General features: G+C 41.6%; 1 protein-coding gene across 3 annotated transcripts in view; it reads left to right on the top strand.

The window, feature by feature from the left end:
- LYPD6B (LY6/PLAUR domain containing 6B) overlaps positions 1–11066 on the top strand; it is a 162794-nt gene that overhangs the window by 128049 nt on the left and 23679 nt on the right. The window lies entirely within an intron of this gene.

Raw genomic sequence — 11066 nt, 5'->3', positions numbered from 1 at the left:
GTCTCCTTCAAAAAATAACCCCACTGTTTGAAAGACCAAAACTTGGCTCCTGATGCCGACTTTCTGAAAGTTCCATGATTATTTAATTTCCTCTCCAACCCTATTCCCTCCTTTGCTCTAATATAATTCCATTTCAGTAAGTCATTCTCTCCCTAACCTCTGCCTCCAAGCCTGTGGTCATGCTCCTTGCCCATCTCTCTTCCTTTCCCCCAAAGACCCTCCGTCCTTTTTGTTGCCTACCTGTATCCTCTATAGCTCACCCTTCAGGTCCTTCCATGCTCCCTCTTCTCCTTCCCATGGTGCTCAGCAAGGAGGCAGCATGGTGTGGCAACAAAATCACACAAAAGAGAGACCATGCTGGGACTACTATCTTGGAATTTTCCCACTTATTTGCAAGATGCCCTTGGCTAAGCCTCTTTGGGTCTCCGTTTCCTCATCTGTAAAATGCGGTTAATAAAATAATATCTCTCTTGCCTACCTCACCATGCAATTGTAAGAATCAAAAGAAGAGCTATATGTGAATGCAGTTTATCTAGTTATAGACTTCATTTGTTAAAATACACTATCTTCAGGATTGACAAAGGTAAAATCACCTTCATTTTTGGGCCTTCTATTAGTGCGACTTTCTGCATTCTCTTATCAAGAGAGCTGGAGGTGGCCTGCAGCCCTGTTGGAGTTCCAACAGATGAAGGGGATTTGAGTGGGGTAAGGGGGAACTCTGGGTCCCTCACCCACACTTACATAGTAGTAAGGTGGTAGTATTATCCCTTCTTGTCTCCTCCTAAAGCAATTGTTTTAATTACTAATCAAACTCAGCCCTATACTCACTGTAGTCATTTCACATTTCATACCTAGTGTGGCCAGTTCTTTAGGTCAAAGATTTTTCTTAAATGTAGAATTTGACTTCAATACAACTTTACAGTGTTTCTCACAGTGCTGATCACATATTGGGTAGCTCATGTGGATTTGTTTCATAGAGTTTTGACCTCTGATATTTTCCAAGAATTGGCCATTTTTGGTGTGCTGGCAGCAGAGATCACTTACTTATCAGAAGAATATTTGGATTCTGGAATCCTTCCAAAACAAGACTAAAATTCTAAGGATTTAAAATGGATGTGGAAGGCCTTAGAAACAGAGTAAATACGTTATCCAGGTGAAATACTCTCCTGAAGATTGACTCGAGGCAGAAGTCTGTTCTGGGACCAGCTGTAATGAGTCTGGCAGTCAGTCCTTGGTCAGCATAGCCTTTTAAAAACTCTGGATGCCCACAATGAGTAGGAAGAAAGTTCCAGCGAGTGAGGATGCCACCTGGACTATCAGAACTGCACTGGGATCCACCAAGGAGGACGCATCTGTCCAAAATAGCAAAAGAGCCCTTTGCAGGCTTCAGATGATGTCTTTTAGCAGCCCACATGACTTTGCATCCAGCTTTTTCTGAGTCAAATAGGTTCCCGGAAAATAAGTTCTTGTGTTAATGTTCATTGTAACAGTGAGTGCTTAGTGTCTCAGTAAGTGGATGGCAAATACTTCTTCATGTAGGTGAAAATTATTTCATTTTGAATCATAGAGGAAGATGCCTTCAGGAAGATAAGGTGAGCATGCTGTGATAAACTCTCAGGGGCAGGTGGGGGCATGCCGGGTACATCTTACTACACTGGAGGTTTCATTTGGAGGAAGCTGGTGATCAGTAAAACTTGATTTTTTTTCCCCTCCAAGCTTGACTTACCTAAGGTACTACATGCTTCTGGAAGAACTGAACTTGTTGGCAGGTGAAAGTGCTGAGCTAAGAATAGGGAACATGGGAGCCCTGAGTTTGCTGGAAAGCCTCCAAGTACCAGGCCATCCAATTCCTAGTTTAGGATGTGGACAAAGAGCCTCAACATCATACCCGTTCTGTGTTACAAACCCAAGTGTTGCCCTGAACCCGTTCATTCATTTATTCTGGGGATATCTGCAGAAAGTCTCTGCCAGCCTGCTGATTAATTTATTTTTTTTAAGAAAAAAAGTTTTTCCTGAGGCATTTCCCCCACTTGGGCCAAACTAAATATGTATAGATCTGTTCTTTTCAGATTTGCTTGTTTCTGGGGTCCTCCCTGCATGGTTCCAGTGTAAATAATATGCTTCTCTACCTACTACAAGATATAGTAATCACTAGCATTTTAGAAAAGTAAAGGTGGGGGGGCGCCTGGGGGCGCAGTTGGTTAAGTATCCAACTCTTGATTTAGGCTCAGGTCGTGATCTCAGGGTGGTGAGATGGAGCCCCGGGTTGGGCTCTACGCTCAGCAGGGCGTCTGCTTGAGTTTCTCTCTCTCTCTCTCACTCTCTTCCTTTCTCTGCCCCTCCCCCACTCACACTTACACACGTACTCTCAAATCTTTTAAAAAAAAAGTAAAGGTGGTAGAGTTAGTAACACGCCATAATCCATTGTTTCCATAGCAACTGGCACATGTTTGCTGTTTGTACATGAACTGCTTTATCACTGTATTCAAACCACTTTGGGGCATGGACCATGTCTTAAGTTTTTATTTCTGGTTCCTTATATGGTACACAGTAGGTGTTGAAGAATGCTTATTGAATGAATAAAAAGAGTATATATATTTTTGTGTGGATATGTGTGTGTGTACATATATATACATATACATATATATACATATACATGTATACATATATGTGTATGCATTTTCCATTTTAAAAACTTACTTGATTAATAACTTCTCAGCTAAGAAACCCCCCCAAATAAATGTGGGTTGATGATGTCAAAACATGACACTTCTAATCCAGTGTTCAGTGTAATTACCTGCACGAAAGGAAGCCACATAAATGAGGACTACATCATGTGGCCATGCTGCAGCTGCAGAACATTGCCAGATTTTCTTAGATTGGTCTGCAGGGCTCAGTGAACCCAGACCCAAAGGAATTCTTGTGACCGTTCTCTCAGCTGTCCTTCATGAGTTACCATTGCCAAAAGCTGTAGGAAGTTAAGCAAAAGCCTAAGCAGGGTAGCAATATTTAAAAATACAACCACCTTGTAGCACGGATTTAGCTATGAGACTCCTGAGGTTCTGGAATTTTCCTTGAAGGAGTTCATAAGCAAATCAAGCTTGTTAGAATGTTGATTATTCTTGCCACTGTTTTTTTCCTGATGGAAGCTCCTGATTTCATGTCAGTTTGGTACTTCTGAATGTCAGCCTTTGTCTCTTTCTGATATAGACTTGAACCCTTAACTGTTTTGAGTTAATGGTGAGAAATCAGATGATGTTTGCTGTAAAGTATGTACTGAGCACCGGCCATGTCTTTTCTACATTCTCACTTACGTGTAGCATATAATGTACACATACCCTGTGAAAGTATTTTTTTCTTATTAAATCCACTGTCTCATAAAACCTCCTTAAAACCACGTCCTTTCTTCATTCCACGATATTCAGCAAACATTTGGACACCTGCTCTGTGCCAAGCCCATTGCTGGAGATGATCAGGGAGCTTGAATTTGGTGAGAGAGAGAGATAGGAACCTCCCTTTGCACATACTTCTTCTCCTTATTGAATCTGATGTCCTGGTCTGAATGGTTACATGGGCTTCTGGAGCATTCAGGGATTAGCCAAGCATTTTTCAGTAGACCAATTAAAAGAAATTGAGGGGAATAATTAGGGTCCAAAGCCCCAAACTTAATCTCACATTAACCTGGAAAAATAGCTGCAGTGATTGCCATCTGCTGACACACCACCGACTGACAGGGAGTGAATGTTCTAGGCAGGCCAGGCCTTCCTTGAGCAGGGCCAGGGAAAGCACCCCTGATTAGAGCAATTAGAGTGACTCCCTGAGCCGGTTCTTAATTTGCTTAATCACACTCACTTGACTGGACTAGGCTTTTGGCTTAGGGAATTTTAGGGGAAGAAAAAAAATGCAAGGTTTGGGGAAAAGGAAAAGAAGCAATTACGGAGAGAGAATCCAAATTCTCCTCCTAGTCAGTTTAGGATTGGCAGGAAAGGAGAATGACATCAATGTCCAGGTGTAAAGATGAGGAAGCTGATTTAGAAAATGGGTCCTTTGAGTCTTGTTTGGGCAAGAATCATTGAGATCACAAAAGGAAGCAGCTGGTAAGTTCTGGAAACCTTTTTGTGTAAGCCCAGAATCTGAATAATGCACTAAATGGAGTGTAGTGCATATATTTAAATATTTATGTGTGATGGGCTGTTATTTCTTAGCCTTCTCTGCCATGGTCCCATGACTTGATACAATTGCTTTTAAATGATCTTTTTCTAGATGCTAGAAGGGTATTGTACAAAAGAAGTGAAGAATCCCAGCAAACCAAACAAGGAAAATGCAGAAGAGACCATTTTAAACCAGAAATCCATCATAGCAAGCTATGTTTAAGAAGTTTTGAAGGCACTATGTTGTAGGGATTAAAATGGAGGAGTTTGGAATTGGAACTTAATTTACATTCTATCCATGATTTACTAACTTGGTAGTCTCAGGCAAGTTACTGATCCTCTTTTTAAACTTCAGATTCCTCGTCTATAAAGTGGGGATGATAACAGTACCCACCTCACGGGGATGTTGTAAGAATTACATGAACTAGTGATGTTAGGTACCTGACACCCAGAAGTCTTCTGTAAATGTTAGCCTAGAAAAGGAAGTTATCCTCTATGCGGACACATGGAGAAAAGCCTCAGCAAGTCTTTGGAAAGCCGGATCTCTGCCAGCAGGAGCTTTGTTCTAGGGACAGAAGCTATGGCTGCGACCCAAGCGGTGCCTGGCACGTGGTAGGTGCTCCATAAATATTGATGGAATAGCTGAATAAATAGAGTTAGTCCAAGTAGAGTGTATAAATGGGATTTTTTTATGAAATTAATGTGCATTAAGTGAATAAAGTATAAGGAAAGAAATAATGGGTGAAAATGTCAAGTGTGGCAACGGTGTATTTTTGAAACCTGTAGCCAGGAAAATGTTCATCCCCTCGTTGCCCATCAGGGACTCACTTTGATTCCATTTTCTTCCCTAAGACCAAATGATTTGGGGGACCATTTTTGTAATGTTCTAGATGGTCTCTGGGGATGGGGGAGCGGAGTCCCAGTTCTTTTGCTCTCCTGGTGGATTGTGTTAAGAGGAGACACTGTAGGGCGCCTGGGTGGCTCAGTCAGTTAAAAGGCTGCCTTCGACTAAGGTCATGATCCCGGAGTCTGGGATCGAGCCCCACATCGGGCTCCCTGCTCAGTGAAGAGCCTGCTTCTCCCTCTGCCTCTCACCCCATTTGTGCACTCTCGCTCTCTTTCTCAAAATAAAAATCTTAAAAAAAGGGGCGCCTGGGTGGCTCAGTTGGTTAGGCGACTGCCTTCGGCTCAGGTCATGATCCTGGAGTCCCGGGATCGAGTCCCGCATCGGGCTCCCTGCTCGACAGGGAGTCTGCTTCTCCCTCTGACCCTCCTCCCTCTCATGCTCTCTGTCTTTCATTCTCTCTCTCGCAAATAAATAAATAAAATCTTTAAAAAAAAAAAAAAAAAGGAGACACTGTAGGAGAGGGAGAAGCACTACTGATTATAGAAATATTTTTCTCCAATTTACTTCCAGAGCATGACGCTTGAGTATCCCCTTGTGATGGAGAACAGAGGCTCAGAGGGGCTAGATGCTGGGGGAAGTCTTAACTGCATCATTGCTCTCTCATTTGTAAATAGGCCCCAGTCAGGGCGGACCGTGGCTAGTTGGTTCTGCCCTTGTCTGTGGGCAGTGTCTTCCTCTGCTCCCCGGGGTTTCAGGCCCTGGTGCAGAAGGTGGGGAAAGGGATTGGCATTCTCCACTGAACCCTAGCCTGAAGTCATTTCTCAGACAAGACGTGATGAACAAATACTGCCTTTGGAGGAAAGTGTACAAATTTGCCAAAGAAGGGAATGCAGTTCTGGGACCTCCTAGCTACAGGATTATGTAAATCATTCAACACGAGTAAAGTTGAAGTTATGAGAGTAGTTTCCGTTTGTACCACAGCTAATTAGTCTAAGGAAAATGGGGACAGGGGATGTGTTCTGTAACTTCTTGGGAGGTAGCCTCGGAAGACTGGCTCAACGAACGAGTTTTAAACATAGCTCTGAGATGTAACATGTGAGTAGCTAATATTGACTGAGTTCATACTATCTTCCAGACATTATTCTAAGTGCTCGAGACATTAACTCTCTCACTTGGGGTCACTGTTGTTTGTTATCTCCTTTTTATAGTGAGGAAACTGATGCACCGGGAGTGAAGGGACTTGCCCAATGTTAGCACTAACTTTTAACTCTTGATTACATGTAAGCTAACTGAAATCCTGAGAAATAGCTTAGGTATGGCAAGATATGTAGCTGGTCATTCAGCTAAATATGGGGGAATTTCCCCCTTGCTGTAAGTGCACAAAGAACCATTGCTTCCTTTCCTACCGGAGTGAGTCCTAGCCCCATCTTACCATGAAGCCCTGACAGTAGGGGCTAAGAGAGAGGCTTCCCGGGCCGCTGCCCCTTTTCTACCTGAAAGCCTGAAATCTGGGATCCCAGAACCTCTAATGGAGTCACAGGAGATGAGCTATTTAATATTTTAAAGAGCCTAACAGAAATTGTTCATATAGGGGCAGTAAAACATGTGGGCTAATGAGTGCATAAAAACTTTATTTTTTGCGTTTGTCAAAATTATATACCACATTAATGTAATTTATTTTGTGTGGGTCATACACTTTTCATGACAATTGTACATTTTTAATCTTAAAAATGGGTAACGAATTATCTTCTAAACATGGAATCCGAGGTCTGGAGTCAGGGCAAAATAGAAATGGACTTTGGAGATGAAAACATCAGCCACTATTGGCCCATAGTGCAAAAGATGGGTTGCTTATGCTCAATAATCACAGTATACTCAAATGGATAGAAAATGCTTCTCTTCTGCAGAATGCTCCTCTTCCTTGTCTACATTCTCTGCTCTTACTGCAGACCACTGTGACTGTGTTTTTACTAAGCTCTCAGGAGACTTTACTGATGGAATTTGTAAAGTGTAATCAGGATGGTGAATTGTCTGGTGTCTCCATTCCTACCACCAAATGATTCATTGCAAAGCCAAATTAAAAAATGCTATTTTGTATCATCTATTCTTTGGACTTTTCAAGCCCTGGGTCCACAAGAGAGAACTATTGAACTTTATATGGTACATGCTTAATCGTAAACTGTAGAGCCAATTGAACTCTTTTTTTTTTTTTTAACTTTAAATTTTGAATAGGGGCACCTGGTTGTCTCACTTGGGCAAGTGTCCCACTCTTGATTTCAGCTCAGGTTATGATCTCAGGGTTGTGAGATGGAGCCCCACAATAGACTCTGTGCTGGCCATGGAACCTGCTTAAGGCTCTCTCTCGCTCTCTGCCCCTCCCCCACCTCCCTCTCTAAAAAAATTTTTTTAATAAGTTATGATTTACGTGGGTCAAAAATCAAAACAACAAAATGAGGTGTACTCTGGGAAGTTTTCTTCCTACTTCTGTCCTCTTAATACTATTTTTTACCCTGTTCATCTACAGGTCATCATTTCTATTAGTTTCCTGTATATTGTTACTGAGTATATTTATGCATACATATGTAAATACATGTAATAATTTTTATTCTGTTTTCTCTCCAACATAAAAAATTACATGATACTCGTATCCCTATCTTTTTCCATTCATATATGTATCTGTATCCTAGAGCTTTTTTCATAGCATATAGGGAACATCCTCATTTTTTAAATGACTGTGTCATATTTCATTGTATGTGTGTATATATATAAATATATGTATAGTATATATGAATATATGTGCATATATACACACACACTCTTTTTGATGGACATGGGTTATTTCCAGTCATTTGCTGTTACAGTGCTGTGACGACCATCATGGTAATAGATCATTGTGCATGTGTACAGGCTATCTGTTGAAAAAATTACAACAAGAGAAATTTTGGGCTAAGGGTAAATGCGTTTGAAATTTTAATAATGCTACCAAATTGCTCCTAAGCAGTCACCTTTCTTTTTTTTTTTTTTTTAAGATTTTTATTTATTTATTTGAGAGAGAGAGAATGAGAGACAGAGAGCACGAGAGGGAAGAGGGCAGAGGTAGAAGCAGACTCCCTGCCGAGCAGGGAGCCCGATGCGGGACTCGATCCTGGGACTCTAGGATCATGACCTGAGCCGAAGGCAGTCGCTTAACCAACTGAGCCACCCAGGCGCCCATAAGCAGTCACCTTTCTACCAGCAATATATGAAAACAACTGATTTCCCGTGGTCTCATTAAAAGACAGCATTAGAAAACATTTTTACCTCTCAGACTAGTCAAAATCTGGAAGTTATAAAGTATACTTTCAGTTTGCATTTCTCCTATTTGAAAAGATGCTTAACTTTTCTCCTGGTGTTTCAAGACCATTTTATTTCTTATGTCCTATGAAATGTCTATTGGTGTTCTTTGCTTATTTTTCTGTTAGGTTGTTGATAATTTTCCTATTGATTTCTAGTAGCTATTTCCATATTAGTGAGATTTTCATAATTTTGTCTGTGACATAAGTTGAAAATATTTTTTTCCAGGTTGTTATTTGTTTCTTGACTTTGCTTATGCTATTTTTTGTCGTATAGAACTTACTGTTTAATGCAATTGAATTTATCAAATTTTACACCTTCTGGGTTTTGAATCATAATTGGAAAGGCTTTCCCCCACTCCAAGGAAGTCACTCCTATTTTCTTGTACTTAAAAAAAAATTTTTTTTTTTGTTATGGGAAATTTTAAGCATACCAAACTAGAGAAAATAGTATAATAAGCCCCAATTACCCATCCTCCAGCTTCATCAATTAGGAATATTTTCCCAATCTTATATTTTACCTATTTTCCCATCCATTTTGAGAATATTTAAAGCAAACCCAAGACAACATATTTTCTTTTTAAGTATATCAATATATATCAATAACATATAAGGGCGTTTTAGAACATAACTCTTATGTGATTATTGCACCAATAATTCCTTATGATTATCTAATGCTATCCTGTGTTTAAAATTTTCTCTTGTGGAACTGTGATGGCTTTGATTTTGTGTGTGTGTGTGTGTGTGTGTGTGGTGTAAGGTAGGTATCTGGTCTTATGTTTTTCCTGGCTATCCAGTTGTCCCAACTCAGCTTCTCAAAGTAAAATCTTACCTTACTGGTTTGAGGAGCCACCTTTGGCATGTAACAAATTCCCACGTGTATTTGAGTCTATTTCTGGACTTTCTGTTCTATTCGTCCGTCTACTCATGAGCAACTACTATGCTGTTGTAATGTAGCAGTAGAGAATGTTTTAATGTCTGTCCAGAGGAGTCATTCTCTAAAAGAAATAGTCATCTACTCCAACTCATGCTATATAAAAATGGCAGAAAATTATAGTTGGTAGTCCAGCCTCCTCAGGTCAGGGATGGGCCTGATTTAAAAATTGACAAGGAATGGGAGTTGAATGTGTGAGAGTGAATGCGGTCCCTAAGGAGAGTAATAGTAGAAACACACTATAGGAAGGTAAACAGTAATTACAGAAGAGCATGAAACTCAGGGCAGGTCCTCATCTAGAAGGTGGGAGAAGGAAGAGGAACCCACAAAGGAAAAAGGACATGGTTTTGATGGTTGAAGCTTTGCCCCTGTATGTAGCCGATCCTGGTTCTCTTCTCAAAGTCAGGAAGGCTGGTAATAGAGAAGGTTGAGATATTTGCTGTATGCGTGCTCCGGGGAACTGATCAGAAACCTCAAATGTGCTGCTGGGCAGCAACAGCCTGGGTGAAGTGTGTAGAGGAGACCATGCCGTCATTCTGCTCTGGGCGCTTCACAGGCTCAGACGGGCAGTAACCTGAACACCCAGGGCAGCCTGTGCGCGGACTTGTGTCTTTGAGGGTCCAAGGGCGAACCTCCCTGTGCATTTCCCGGGAAGAGCAGTGACGATGTATCTTCTCAGCCTTCTTTCCAGGAGACAGTACGTAATCTGCCTAACAATGTATCTTTGCTGGAAAAGATCTGACTGAGATGACTTCTAATAGGAGTTCTTTTCAGAAAGATATCCAAAAGTATTTAGCAGAGCCAAGTCATAATAATTTTTCCCCCTTTGAAATGCACATATCTGCTAGACTCTGTCTACACCTTCCTAAAAGCCCAGAAAATGATAAGGTGGGCAAAGCAAGGGGAAAAGGCCTGGATTCAGAGTGGGTGGAGCTACTGAACCTGGATCACTGTTTTATGACTTCATTCCCCAGCAGACACCCCTAATAACCTTTGACACAGCCCATAACCTCCTCGTCTCCAATTTCCTCTTTATAACCTGCAGATGAGCACAGAGCACTTACCTTACAAGGATGTGTGGGGAAGATTAACTGGTTTCAGATGGGAAAGTTCTTTGACCATGCGTCATATGGTATGGTTGCTAATTTGAGGCTACACAGCCATGAGTTGGGGTAATCGCCTGTAGCCCAAACCCTGACACCAGAGGGTAAGGGGAAATCAGTCTGCCTCAGAGTCAAGGAAATGGACTTTGCAAATGGGATGACTGGGTGAAGTCAACCTTATTCAGGCATTTATTCAATGACTACTGACTGCACTGTGCACACGTACCAGGCAGTTGTAGTGGGTGCTGGGGGGTTGGGTTACTGAGGAATGGTAAGCCCGAAGCGCAGGCACTGTCCTCACTGCTAGGGTGGTTATTACCCACGGTGGGATATGATAGCCCAGGACTGCGACTCTGGACTAGAAGTCCGTCATCTTTGCCATCAATAGTATGAGCTGGGGGGGCGCCTGGGTGGCTCAGTCGGTTGAGCGACTGCCTTCGGCTCAGGTCATGATCCTGGAGTCCCGGGATCGAGTCCCGCATCGGGCTCGCTGCTCGGCGGGGAGTCTGCTTCTCCCTCTGACCCTCCCCCTCTCATACTCTCTCTCTCTCTGTCATTCTCGCTCTCAAATAAATAAATAAAATCTTTAAAAAAAAAAAAATAGTCCATTACTTTTTACTGCTAAGTATATCCTGTTATATGTATATACCACAATTTGTTTATATATTTAAACGTTTATGGCTACTTGGGTTATTTGTA

This window comes from Leptonychotes weddellii, chromosome 3, assembly GCF_054177405.1.
Source record: "Leptonychotes weddellii isolate Sample4059 chromosome 3, ASM5417740v2, whole genome shotgun sequence".
NCBI lineage: Eukaryota > Metazoa > Chordata > Mammalia > Carnivora > Phocidae > Leptonychotes > Leptonychotes weddellii.
This window is presented reverse-complemented; position numbering and strand designations above follow the sequence as displayed.